The sequence below is a fragment of the Malaclemys terrapin genome, chromosome 4 (assembly GCF_027887155.1).
Source record: "Malaclemys terrapin pileata isolate rMalTer1 chromosome 4, rMalTer1.hap1, whole genome shotgun sequence".
In the NCBI taxonomy this organism is placed as follows: domain Eukaryota; kingdom Metazoa; phylum Chordata; order Testudines; family Emydidae; genus Malaclemys; species Malaclemys terrapin.
In genome coordinates, this window is record NC_071508.1 from 51439201 (window position 1) to 51451779 (window position 12579).

Here is a 12579-nt window from a genome sequence, read left to right on the forward strand (position 1 = left end):
CAGCTTTCTTTGAAATAAAATTCTACTCAATTGCATACTGAGTTGTAATTTTAACAATAAGTTGTATCTTGCATTTTTTTTTTTTTTGAGCAAGTAATAATTTATATTTCTTATTCCTTGCTCTTCAGTCTACTTTTGGAACTTGTTTTATAGAACTGATGTAGACATAGACCTTATCATCACTGCATGGAAAATTAATTTAAATGACATATTGTTGCAGTTTCTATGACAACCATATCATGATGCTGATGCTCTCAAACATTTATAAAGTACAATTTCAAGTATGTTAATACCAGTGAACAGGGTTGACATTTATTTACTTAATGCTCAATTTAAAACTATACTTTCTCTACTTTGTCAAAAGGCAAATTACAAGAGAATATACTTTAGCAGTTTTGCAACTGAATTCTTATTTTTATGTAAACATTTTTTGTTTTAACTCTGCTACATATTATAGTCAAAAACATTATTCCATCAAAACAAGAACAAACTATATACCAGCTATTAAAAAAATTTGCAATGTAATATTCCAAAACAACTGTCACAATTTACTACATACAACATTGCTCTATTTTGGTGTAAATAAAGCACATTTAGTCTTATCTGTGCAGTCATAGGTCCCAGTCCTGCAAATACTTATGCACGTGAGTAGCTTTGCTTCACTGGGGGAAGGCTCATGTAGGTTAAGTTACTTGTATAAATGTCTGCAGAATCTGGCCCATAATGACAGAATAATAAACAAGCCTTTAAAAAGATGTCTACATTAAATCCTTTATTCTATTATTTAAATGTTAAGAGGTTGACTTTTTCTAAATTGCATGATTTTTGCATATTAAATACACATCTTCAGTATGGTCATGTGGTTGTATTAATCTGGAGCCTTTTTGGATGTCACTTGAGTAGAAAGGGATTGACTATGCACTCTGTTATTCAAGCAATATTCACATTGAAGTCAGTGGATGTTTTACTTGAATCAGAAGTGTAGTACCAATTTAAGATAGCTTGTTTCAAGTTAGTTTATAGCTATAGGTTGTAAAGATTTACACAGGTTTTGCTGTCATAACACAATTTTATGGATTCTAACTTACACTGGTAATAAACAAAGTGTGCTTTCTATTACTAATGCATATTACTTGTGCATGTGACTTGCCAATCATTGACATAGATAAGAAATAAAACACTATGAGCCAAATCCTGCAGTGCTTACTCTCAGCAAAAGTCCTAAAGCAGTCAATATGAGGTTGAATTGAGTAAGGACTGCAGGATCAGGCCCTGACTTGGTACTAGCCAATAAGAAAAGTTATCAATAATTGAATGTTAAAATAGATTGAAATTGTGTCACATTTCAGTCTAAAATTATCCAATACTTTCGAAGAAGTGGGCTGCAGCCCACGAAAGCTTATGCTCTAATAAATTTGTTAGTCTCCAAGGTGCCACAAGTACTCCTGTTCTTTTTGCGGATACAGACTAACACGGCTGCTACTCTGAAACAATACTTTCAGCAGTTTCTACCTAATGTTTCTGGTTTAGAAAACAATTTACAAAATTTAGCCACTTATCAATAGACAGACCCAATTTTATTTATCTCAACAAGTTCCAGCAACAGACTGTGGTAAAAAATAATAATAATGTTCTTAGAAGTGAAGAAGGAAAGGAAACAGCCTTGCAATATTCATTTATAAATCTCATGCAAAACTCATCTGCTTAGTAAAACTTAATGTCTTGTTTCTGCCCCCCACTTCATGATCTTTTTTGTATATCTATTCAACTACTTCAATATTTCTAACCCTGCTAATAAAAAATATCCTTCCTAAGTACACAGAGCCTGAACCATCAGTTCTTAACTCAGGCTAAACTTCCACTGAAATAATTAACAATGACATGGGCCTAACAGGATCAGGCCCATACTGTAGCAAATCCACAAGTGCATCTTTAAATCAATGTAATATGCAAGTGCAAAGTGTTGTTATGAATAGTATGGGATACAGAACCATTGTCCTATACCTGACAATCACTTTTCCTCCTATCATTTGGCATACATATGGGACTTAGTGGCAGTGCCTGTATTTACAATGCGGGCATGCCCTCAGTTCAAAGATAGCTGTGTGTATTTGTTCTCTCATTTGAGCTTCTTTCTCTCTTTATATAACCAATTGTTCATGCTTTTGTGATTATATCAGTCTCTTTAAAACATGTTTTGTTTTCTTTTGATCCATGAAACAAACAAATGCCAATGGGGTAAAGTATAGGTGTATCTTACAGACAGCATATAAGTGCTCTACTATGTGCTTCATATTGCATCCTAATGTGCAATGTTAGATTAGGGCATTGCCACTAAGAAATAAGGAACTCTGTGGACTGATAAACACTTGGAATTTTCATAGTGGATCAGAATAGCCCTATTTAACAAAGGCTTTTTAGTAATTGGGGGTTTGGGGAAAAAATATTCTGCAACAGTCATATTTACACCAGTGATCTACACTTAGCTCACTGGGCTATAATATGAAATATGGGGACAGTGGGTTACTCAGTACCTGCTAAAGGGTGCTTTAATCCTGTCTTCCCTCCCAACCCTTTCAGTGTTTGTGTGTGTTTAAATGAGGTAGTATTTCTTTTTGCCTTTCTTTATTTATTAAATAATATAATTTTAGCAAAGTCAACATAAGTACCACAGAACTATCTTTAAAGGTGGGAATATCATATAGCAGAACAGGCCACACAGGTGTGAGCTGCAGGAGCATATGACAAAATATGGTTGAAATGATGGTTGTGAGTCTCTAACACACGGCCTTTAAAGTCTACTGGAATATAAATGTTAAATATTTTATCTCAAGGTACATTTTTGTATCTGTTAAGGTATTTTACGCATTGTTTCAGAGGGGTATACAAATGGAAGTTACAAATTAGTTTTTACCAAGAAGGGCTCAGACCAATCTAGTAGCCGAACTACTCAGAGTTGGGAGTATACAGCTTCTTTTTAGCTAATATTTTTGCTTCTTCGGCAATCACATTAGTTAGTCCCTCTGTTTCTGTACCTGCTATGTCTAAGGAATTCATTGGTAGTGTTGATTCTAGTCACTCTAATTAAACGAAGTTTGAATTCTTCTTTCAATTAGCCCTGAGTTTCTTACCACCCTTCTCAAGATTCACTTGCAAGAGACACTATTGCATTAGTCCAGTCTGCAATTAAAAGTTTGATGACTGTACATTTGCCAGGGAAGTTACTGCTCTTCCAGTTGAGAGTGACTCGATACCATGAATGCTTTGCTGGGGTTTAGAAAGGACATCAGTCCCCAAAAGGAGACCACCAGCTATAATAGGTCTCAGCTCCTAAAAGTCACCGTGTATTTTTTTTCTTCATCTCGATGTAAACTTAGTGAAAGCAGGGCTGGCAGTTTACACTACGCCATAACGTATTTCCATAGCTTCCAGGTAGAACAAGGACTATTCCATGACGTTGTTTTGTTGTGATAACTTTCTTATGTCTGGCCAGTTGAAACTAGGCAAACCCAGTGTGGTAATTATTGCCCTCGACCTAAGCCAAGCCTCGACCCTAGGAGCTGTTTATAGGTCACAGCAACGTGTTTCCATAATTCCTCTTTCATTCAAACCATTTAGCAAAGATTATAAACCAAACTCAGACCCGCCTCCAAATCGAGAGACAAACTGAAAAGCAAAACACTCCAGGGAAACCTGGGCAGTGCACTTGCCCTGAGTTTGCCCAGAGTCTGGGGATCTGGTGGGGAAGTCAGTCAGAGATGCTCTGAGGCACGTGCTCTGAGGATGTGAAGGGAAACTTCCTTGAGTGAGTGGCGCTGTATAACTCCCCTTCCCTCCCCGTCCCCCCGTCCCACAGGTTACTTTGTAAAGATGGTTAAAGAGATGTTCTGCCTATCAGGCGCTGGTTTCTGCGATGGAAACCACCGTTGATGTGGTCCACAGTACAAAAGGTGCAGAAGCGAAGCAGGATTTGGGAGCAGATGGTTGGGAAGCGAAGTCGTGGATGCGTTTCAGTACTTCTGTCCCCACTTCACCTCCTCAATTTATATAAATCTCTTTGCATATATTTTCCCGAGCCCATCAATGTGGCTGAAAGTGAGGGAAGATCCTGCTTGATCCTCCCCTTATCCCAAATTCATTAGCAGAGCCGTTAGAACTGGGGTTGCCAAAACGAGATTCTTCGATGACTTTCCCGATGCTACTGACGGTGTTTGTTTTGCTTTGCAAAGTGCTAATCCGAAAGCTCCTTGGCAGGCTTTTCCTTGGCTGCCTTATTTGCGCTGACCTCAGGGTGGCGTTTTAAGCACATAAACAAAGCCCAGGCAAGCAGAGATACTGGCAAATGTGGTTACCTTTATCGGAATAACAGTTCCATTAATGTTTTGGATAAATCAAACCTGCCTATTTAAAAAGGTATAAAGTATAAAACCCGCAAGTCTTCCGTATAAATGGAAAGGATTTTAATTCAGCCGGCTCTGGGCACTTCTGAAAGTTCAGAACTAGGTGCGAGGTCCGTTTATCAATCTTAATCTCACCTGTTTTTACAGGAGTAGTTTACAAAGAACGTGTCAAGCAACGGATCAAGATTTTTAAACTCTAACTAGATGTTAGCAGTAATGATGAGGGGGGGACATCCCTAAATTGCTATCCTGTTTACACCGGAACGTGTCTCTGGACCTGAATTGCATGGAGAGAATAAACACAATATAGTCATCTTACCTCTGAGACGAAAGGGCAACTTTAGAGGAGGAATAGGGGAACAAATGTAGCTATCCTCCATCCCATCCTAGGTCGGTCTGTCGCAGGGCTTTCTTACCAGCACTGCCTTCTTCTGACTAACTTGCATCACATCTCGAGCGTGTTTTCCCTCCCTCCCTGTCAGACATTCCCTAAACTCAGCCCAGGACAAATCCAGAAGTCAGTCACAGCGTTTCTAGTCAATCGCTGTTGGTGCAAATCCCTTACAGCTTCTTTTAGCCCGAGCGGGGAACACATTGCCGATCAGAATGACTTTTTGTAAGCCTTTCTTTGAACTCTAGAAGCAGGTAAGGCTGCCAGTCACTGCAAATGATCCATGTTGCATTTGTGGCGCGCAGCAGCAGCCGGTGAAAATGGGAGTGTGATCCGCTGTTCACTAGGGGGGAATGGACCTGGAGGGGATCCACTGCAGCACTTTACTCCATTGCATTGTATTCTCACTGATCACGCTCTCTGCTTTTGTGACCCTCACTCCAAGCATTTTCAAACCCATCCGGAATAAGTTCAGATCCCCTCCCCCCTTAGTTTACATTGGAGATGTCAAAGGATTAAGTAAATGCAACTTTATTTGACCGTGGAGTTTACAGACCCTGAGATCCCTCCGCTCTTTGGCCTGATTTTAATTCCATAGCGGTAATTACCCTTCGTTTCTTTAAGTGCAATAGATTTATTGCCTTAGAGACTATGCACAGTTTGATTGAATTATTCATTTTTTTTTTCTTTGGTGTAGACTGCATCTGGGGACTCTGATGTGACGTGTAGATTTTTTTTTCAGGAACAAAGGGAATGTGGAAATGAAAGAGAGAGGGAGAGAGAGGCTGGCAGATGTGATGAGATGCGGTGAAGGTGTATCCAGCTTGGCACTCCCACTCCTCTCCTCTCCTCTCATTGCAGCCCTGGGTGACTCTCAGGCTAACACAAACAGCTTTTCTTCCGCAGCCTGCCCTCTGTCACTGTAAGTACAACAGCCTTCTCTTATCAGCATGCAAATTCCAGCCACTCACTACCTTAGCCTAGTGTTTGCACTTTAGATTTACAGAGGAGACCTTTAAAATGAACTTTCCGAGACAGGAAGGGGTTTCATGTCAAACTTGCTTTTATTTTCTTTGTAAAAGTTTATGTGGTTTGCCGGTTTTGGGGGGTTGTTGTTACTGCGGCTTCTTTGCTTCTCTGTCAGGATGATGCACAGTTTCAAATGAAATTAAAATGTTCCTTTGATTTGCTTCCGCCAAAAGGACAATACATTGTTAGCAAATGACGCCTTAAGGAATTCAGAGTTTTGTTTTCAATTGGGTCTTTGCTAAAATGTAATCGGTCCCCCCCCCCGGGTTTTTTTTAAGAATATCACCCAAGGGTGCTGTTATTGGGAAACTCAAATCATCTGATGGATTTGCCTATAGAGAAACATGTAGTAATTTTGGTATCAGTTTAAAAAAACTTTTCTCCCTGTCGCATAAGTTTTTAACTCCTTTTCCTTTACCTCTTTCTGACACTTAAAGTTTGAACACTTGAATCCTTTTTTTTTTTAACAACCTATAAAAAGTCGTCCTTGTCGGAGTGTGTCACCAGTGAATTTATAAGCATGCCTACTAATTGTCCGGCATTAATAAGAGGGCTTTTATTGCTTGGTGAATGCCTTCTAATATAGAATTGCTTACCCTTTGTATGCAAACTTTAGACTATACCAAGAATTCTATAAGTCCTAGGTTTGCTCATCTTCTCTAGGAGGTGGCACAACAGCACTGAGACACAGGTTGCTTTGCATGTTGGACACTGTTTTCCATGCCTGTATTAGATGAGTGGCACAGCACAAAATGCAGTGACAGCTGTGAACAGGTAAGTGCTACAACGTAGCTGAGTGCCTCTAATTCCTTCACTGTAGAAGCGAGAAAGGAACCTCAGCACGAGATGTTCAGCATCCCTCTTCAACATCTGGCTGCGCTGCTGTGGCTAGCCTTTAGCAGTGAGAGGCAACCAGAGTAATTTAACGAGCGGTAAACTTGTGTTAATACTAAAAATAAAGAATGTTTTCTCTCTTCCACTGCATATCTAAACAGCATATGATCACTTATTCAGCATTCAGAGAGAGAAATACACAATTGTTATCCGCAGAGCACAACCCTCCCATATTTACATACAAAGCACAATGAGACTTTTTTAATGCGGTCCATCTTTTACCTCTGTGTATATTTACACCTGTAGCTTAATTTAAAGGAAGCAACAAGGTTTATTGCCCAAGTTATTTATTTGAACGCAACCCATCTGTGCCGTGCATTTCTGCCCCGACTTCATTTCATTCTTTGCACGATAGTTTCGGTGGTGAAGAGATGCTCTTCAGATTAAGAGCTAGTTGGGCTTTGAAACTTCCTAAATTCTTCTGGCTTTTTAATTGTTTGATGTTCATTAGCACCTAGGACTTGATAGTTTCAGTTGTTCGAAAGAGATGATATAACTGCTAATGTTTAAAAAAGAGGAAAAACTTTCAGCAGCAAATTGATGGGACAGTAGATACGCATCAGAATCTTTTCTTTGTACATTGACTAGATCTTTTTCCTTACAAATCTCAATTTCTTGTGCCAATAGGTTACAAATTATGCAAAAACTGAAGGTGTCTTCATTTGTGAAATATTTCAATGTATCACTATAAAGTCATTACTGTCAAATCCCGGGCATTATAATTAGTTTTAAAAAATCTCTATAGTACCTAGAAAGGAGAGTTATTTCCTGTTTCTAAATCTGTGCACAAGGCAGTAAAGGCAGGTGAATGGTTTGAAGTTGTTGAAACCAGGTGAATGTACAGTCACTTAAATACCTTATAAACTACAGTCCCTCTGCCTGACTGTAGATTTTAGCACTTTTATTTAAATGGAAAGAATACATGAGACTTAATGTAGCCAGTCAGCTAATTTGAGGATAAAGTATTATGAGAGTCTCTGAATAAATTAAAAGTTCTGTTTGGAGGTGATCTGCTTACAAAATGATATGTTGATTCCCTTTATTTTGTGGAATTGCCCAAAATATTTTTTAAATGCTTGTTATTCCTACAGGTTCTCACTTCAAACTAATTTCTCCAGGACTTGACTAGAAGGGCAATAGCATAAAACACTTTGAATAGCAAGGAAGATGATGCAACATTTATTTCTCTTAATAGAGTTTTAAGTTGTAAAACTTGTAAAGAAAAGAAAATAGAACCAGGTCTAATCAATCCTATGTCATCACGCTAATGCTGATTTTCAGCATGTTCCTGGAGAGCAAGGTTTATTTGCAGTAGATGATTGTACTTCTGTTTCTAACCGACTCCGCAAATTTGGGTTTGGGTGTGAGAGAGCGCATGGAAAGTCAGCCTTTCTGCTCGTCTTTCTGGCCTCTAGAACCTATGAAGCCATTTAAAATTAAAAAGTTTCTCTGTTATTAACAGTTCCAGGAAAATGGGGAAAGGGTTGCCAAAAATATAAAGAAGGATCAACAACTTTTCCCCCTCTCTCTCCCTCTTTCCAGGAGGCTGTTTTCCGCACTCCCAGACTTACAATAGTTTAGCTAAGGTGTGGATCATATCAACAGGGAGAGAGGCTAGTTTTACAATTTGGTTTGCCCACCTGATCCTCGGGCCCCCGACAGTTTGTAAAGCCTCTTTCACGTTTGCCTTTTGGAATTTAAAAGTAAACCATTTAGACCTTCTTTCTGATTGTTGCAACACTCCAAGCCACTGGTTGATTTACTCCTGGTCCACTTACAGTTGTATCTTCATCCCCCCAGATTTGCTTTTTCATTAACACTTATGAGGAAGCGCTAGCTCCTAAATCACTGTTCACTTCCTGTCTGTCGCCTTTTTGTAGCTGTACATTTTTTGCCGCAGATAAAGCTCTCATCAAAAGCAGAACCAGAACTTCAACCTGAATCTGTTGTTCTGTATCAGATGTTTCCTCCCAGATCGTGCCTCTCCTTTTGTTTTAATTATGTGCATCTTCTTTATCTTTCAGTTGAATGCATCATTCTATACTTTGCACTCCCCCTTTTTCCTTCTCTCTCTTCCCTTCCCTCCCCCCAGCCGTGGGTTTGTCTAGCCTGTATCTGGATTCCCATCTCTAGTGTAATTTATACATTTCATCTGGATTTACCCAGATTTAGCTTTGGGAGAGGGCTCCTACCCACTTGCCAACTGGCAATAAGAGTTTTTGTTTTTTTGCTGCTTTTACTTGTATTTGATGTCCCTTACTCTTGACCAGTCCATCCCTTGCCCTCCAGATTTTTCTCCTTGTCTTCTTGAACACGGGTCCTTTCTGACTTTTGTATGCGCCCTAAACACATCCTTTAAAGTACTTGGGGGAGAGGGTGTCAGTGTGTAACACGATTCTTTTCTCCTTTAGTTTATTCTCTTCTTACTCAATTCTCCCAGGACTCTCCACATCCCCCTCCTGCTTTTCCGGCCCCCCCGTAACTTTGTTACCTTTTCTCACCACTCAGAGCAATCAGTGGTCATTAGGCGAGAGAGGTTTAAGGTTTCATTTGTCTAATAGCAATGTGAGTGGTGATAGCTTCTCGGGGATGCGGCTGGCAGCCTGGGGTGATTTCACTTTCTGTTTTGTGCTCACTTTCTCTTCGGTTGTTGCGTTTCGCTCGCTCGCTCTCACTGTGTTGTCTCATCTTGCCTCTGCTGTCTGGGAGGGGGAGCCCTGCCTCCTCTTGCCTTCCTCAGATCAATGCCCTGGCCACTCACTTTCTGATGTTGCACGACGGGAAATGCTTTGAATACTTACGACATGGCCGCTCACATTGATTGCCAAGATTGACAGCAGTAACCATCGCCTTCACTTGTTTCAGGAGGAAAAAAATTAATAATAATGAACCTGATTGTAACCAAATCTCCAGGCAACCCATCAGCAAACTTCTAACGATCCGGATCCTGCACAGCCATGGCCCGGAGAAACATCAGCAGACTTTAGTGCATTTATTTTTATTTTATTTGCTGAATTACTCCCCGTTTATTTCTCTCCTTCCTACACCCCCTTGCCCCTTTTTTAATGAAAATTACTGAAGCGCATAAAAAAAAGGGGGGGCGACTCTCCCAATGCTTTGTGCCACACCGGATTCCGAGGAGGTAACCAGGGGGAAAAAAGCCCTATTGTGTTGTATACCTGTTGTTTACTATGGTGTGTAGTGCAGCCTTGCTTGGTGGTGGTGGTGGTGGTGGTGTTGTTTTAATGGGGTTTCGCTGGATTTATGTCGCTTTGCAGGAGAGAATCAGGGTTCCCCTGCGCTGTCTTTAATGGGTTGTTAGTTGCGATTGTCTAAAGCAGCAGCGTCCGGAGGTAGATGTGTTGGTTAGCTTTTAACATTCTGAATTAACCCCCTCCCCCTGCGCGATTATTTACTTTTATACCACGAGGATTTTATTTTATTTTAGGAAAAGTACTTACAGTCTCCTCCGTGTGTGAGGTTTCCAAGGCTGTGAAATCTTTCAGGGACCTTAAGGACTCCACTTCCTTGAAATCACAACACTTTCTCATCCTCCCCGAGAGTTGAATCTATTTTAAAATGTAGTGACAGATCAGCGTTGTATTTTAAGATCACCCACGGCAGAGAACACATGGTGCTAGGGAGATAGTTTCTTACGTACAGTAACACAAGAGAGAGAAAGAAACCCTAAATAAATCTTTCAGAGCAGAAAAGCTGCTGTCATTACTCCGTAGTGGTCGCGTGGGTTTGTCCTCCGTGGATAGACCCAAAGAAACAGAATGGAAGAGGATGCAAGGACTTTTTATAGCGATTTTAAATTCTCCGTTAAGTTTGAGGTGGGTAATTGCATTGAAGTTTGCCACAAATGTGCTATTCGTGGAGCATATTATACAAAGATATTGGACCAGTGGGGGTAGTAATATTGCGTTTGGCCACAGAGGGGCACTATCCCGAGGATTTGCAGTTCCTGTGGTGGCGTCTTATCTCTCCAGGCAGAAGGCTTGGATAAAGTTATACTGAAAACTTTAAAATTGATATCACACCCTAATTTGTGATACACAAGGGGGGGGGGGGGGGAGACCATCATCAGAGAGCTCTGTTTACACCATGAGAAAGGGAGAGCTGTGCTGCATTGTGGGCTTGCCCACAACATTCAATTTGGGATTTCTTGCTGCCTTAGCTCTCGCCGGAGGTCATGCAAATCGACCTTAAAAGAATGCATAAGCCATAAATTAAAATAAACCCTTAGCCAGGGGCTGATCCATAAGTAGACAATACCTAACCTGGACAAAACGGCTTCCTTTGCGAGCTGAAAAAAAGAATAGCACCTAAGCTAAATGCAACGTAAGTTTTCAGGAAGTATTTCCCTTATTTTTGTTTTTAATTAATCGCAATGCAACTACATATAGTAGCAGTTTATAGACAATGCTGTAAGAATCTGAGTGAGAGGCACGGTATGTTTGTGGAGAGCGTGTGCTTTCTCGAGTTTTCACTCTTTCGGAGCTGTTGGTGTGTTTGATTATGGAGAAGCCGCCTCTTTATGTAATCAGGTTTGATGTTTTATCCTAAATAATGATTTTAGGTTTATGAAAACTCTGAGTTCGCTACAAATGTATGTAATAGGCACACACACTGTATCTGTGTATAATCATCTCGTGAGTGTGTTTATTTTTCTTGCGTTTTTGGCAATTGTTCCATTCATGATTCTGAAAAGAATGATCAGTAAGAACTAATAATTCTTCTTGAGTTCTAGTCTTTAAAGTAGGAGGTACTGGGCATGCTGGTGGTTATTCTTGTGTATATGCCTGTATGTGTGCATCCGTGTTTGACACTGTCTGTGTTTGTGTGTGATCACACACGTTATATGATCAGATACATACACATGTACATTAATAATTTAGCTGTCAGTGAATTACTCTTCCGACGAGATCTTGCCAGCTCAGTTTCCTACTTCTGTTTAACAGCATTGAACAGTTAACCCGCTAGGGCTGCGTGCTTTTAGGAGAGCAGGGCCTTGAGGTGAATCAGAGACACTGATCATATCGATTTGATTGCTGCCTTTGCTTTGGACAGGACCGTTTCACAGGGTTTTGTTTAAGGACGGGAAAGAGTGAAAGTGGCAACGTGAAAAGACAATTAGTGTTGTTTCTGAGTGTGTCAGGGGTATTTTACAAGAGAAAGTCAGCGTGTTGGGAGCCTGGGGAGGAGAGATTAGCTCTGTCCTAGGGGTGTTTCCCAAAAACACAGACAGTGGAACTTTCAGAGATAAAGAAGCATGTTTTTCGCCTGTTGTATGCAGATAAGGTATATGTCTGGGTTCATTTAAATAGCCCTCCGCACATGGTCGGCAACTTTTAAAATAATTTTTATTTTACATTTATTTTGACATTTTTAATATTTCCATCTTTAAAACTGATGCAAAGGATGCGCAGCCCTCAACGCAGGGTTTCAACAGAAAATAAACGAATTTCCCCTTTTGCATATTCGTGTAAGGGGGTAATTCTGAAGCCTGCTTTGAGACTTTAACTTGACTTGACTTGTTTTATTGACATGCTTGTGCCCAACTCACTTAATTAAGCCATTATGCCATAAAGTAAATAATGAAATGGATGAGATGTATGACTATAGGCTGCCATTATATACAAATACTGAATAGAAAAGACGCCCGCCTTTTTTACTTTTCCACAAGCCCACTGCATATCACGAGCTATTTTCCACGACTTTATTGCAGGTTCCTCCCGGCATGAGATTTCTTGTGTTCAATATTCACGATGTTATATACACACCGTATGCACATTATAAATAGTGACCATCCCTAGCATTTCATTCTAGTAAAATAAAAATAATCTATTTATAGTGAATACA

General features: G+C 40.0%; 1 protein-coding gene across 14 annotated transcripts in view; it reads left to right on the plus strand.

The window, feature by feature from the left end:
* The first annotated feature begins 5682 nt into the window (after nt 1-5682).
* SOX6 (SRY-box transcription factor 6) overlaps nt 5683-12579 on the plus strand; it is a 462971-nt gene continuing 456074 nt past the window's right edge. For 12 of the 14 annotated variants that reach the window (XM_054026304.1, XM_054026314.1, XM_054026312.1 and 9 more), the window contains exon 1: nt 10859-11058. The gene's annotated coding sequence lies outside the window, so the exon portion shown is untranslated. Of the gene's footprint in view, nt 5714-9087; nt 9857-10858; nt 11059-12579 lie in introns of those variants that run through there. The other 2 variants (XM_054026307.1, XM_054026306.1) reach the window with 2 other exon arrangements.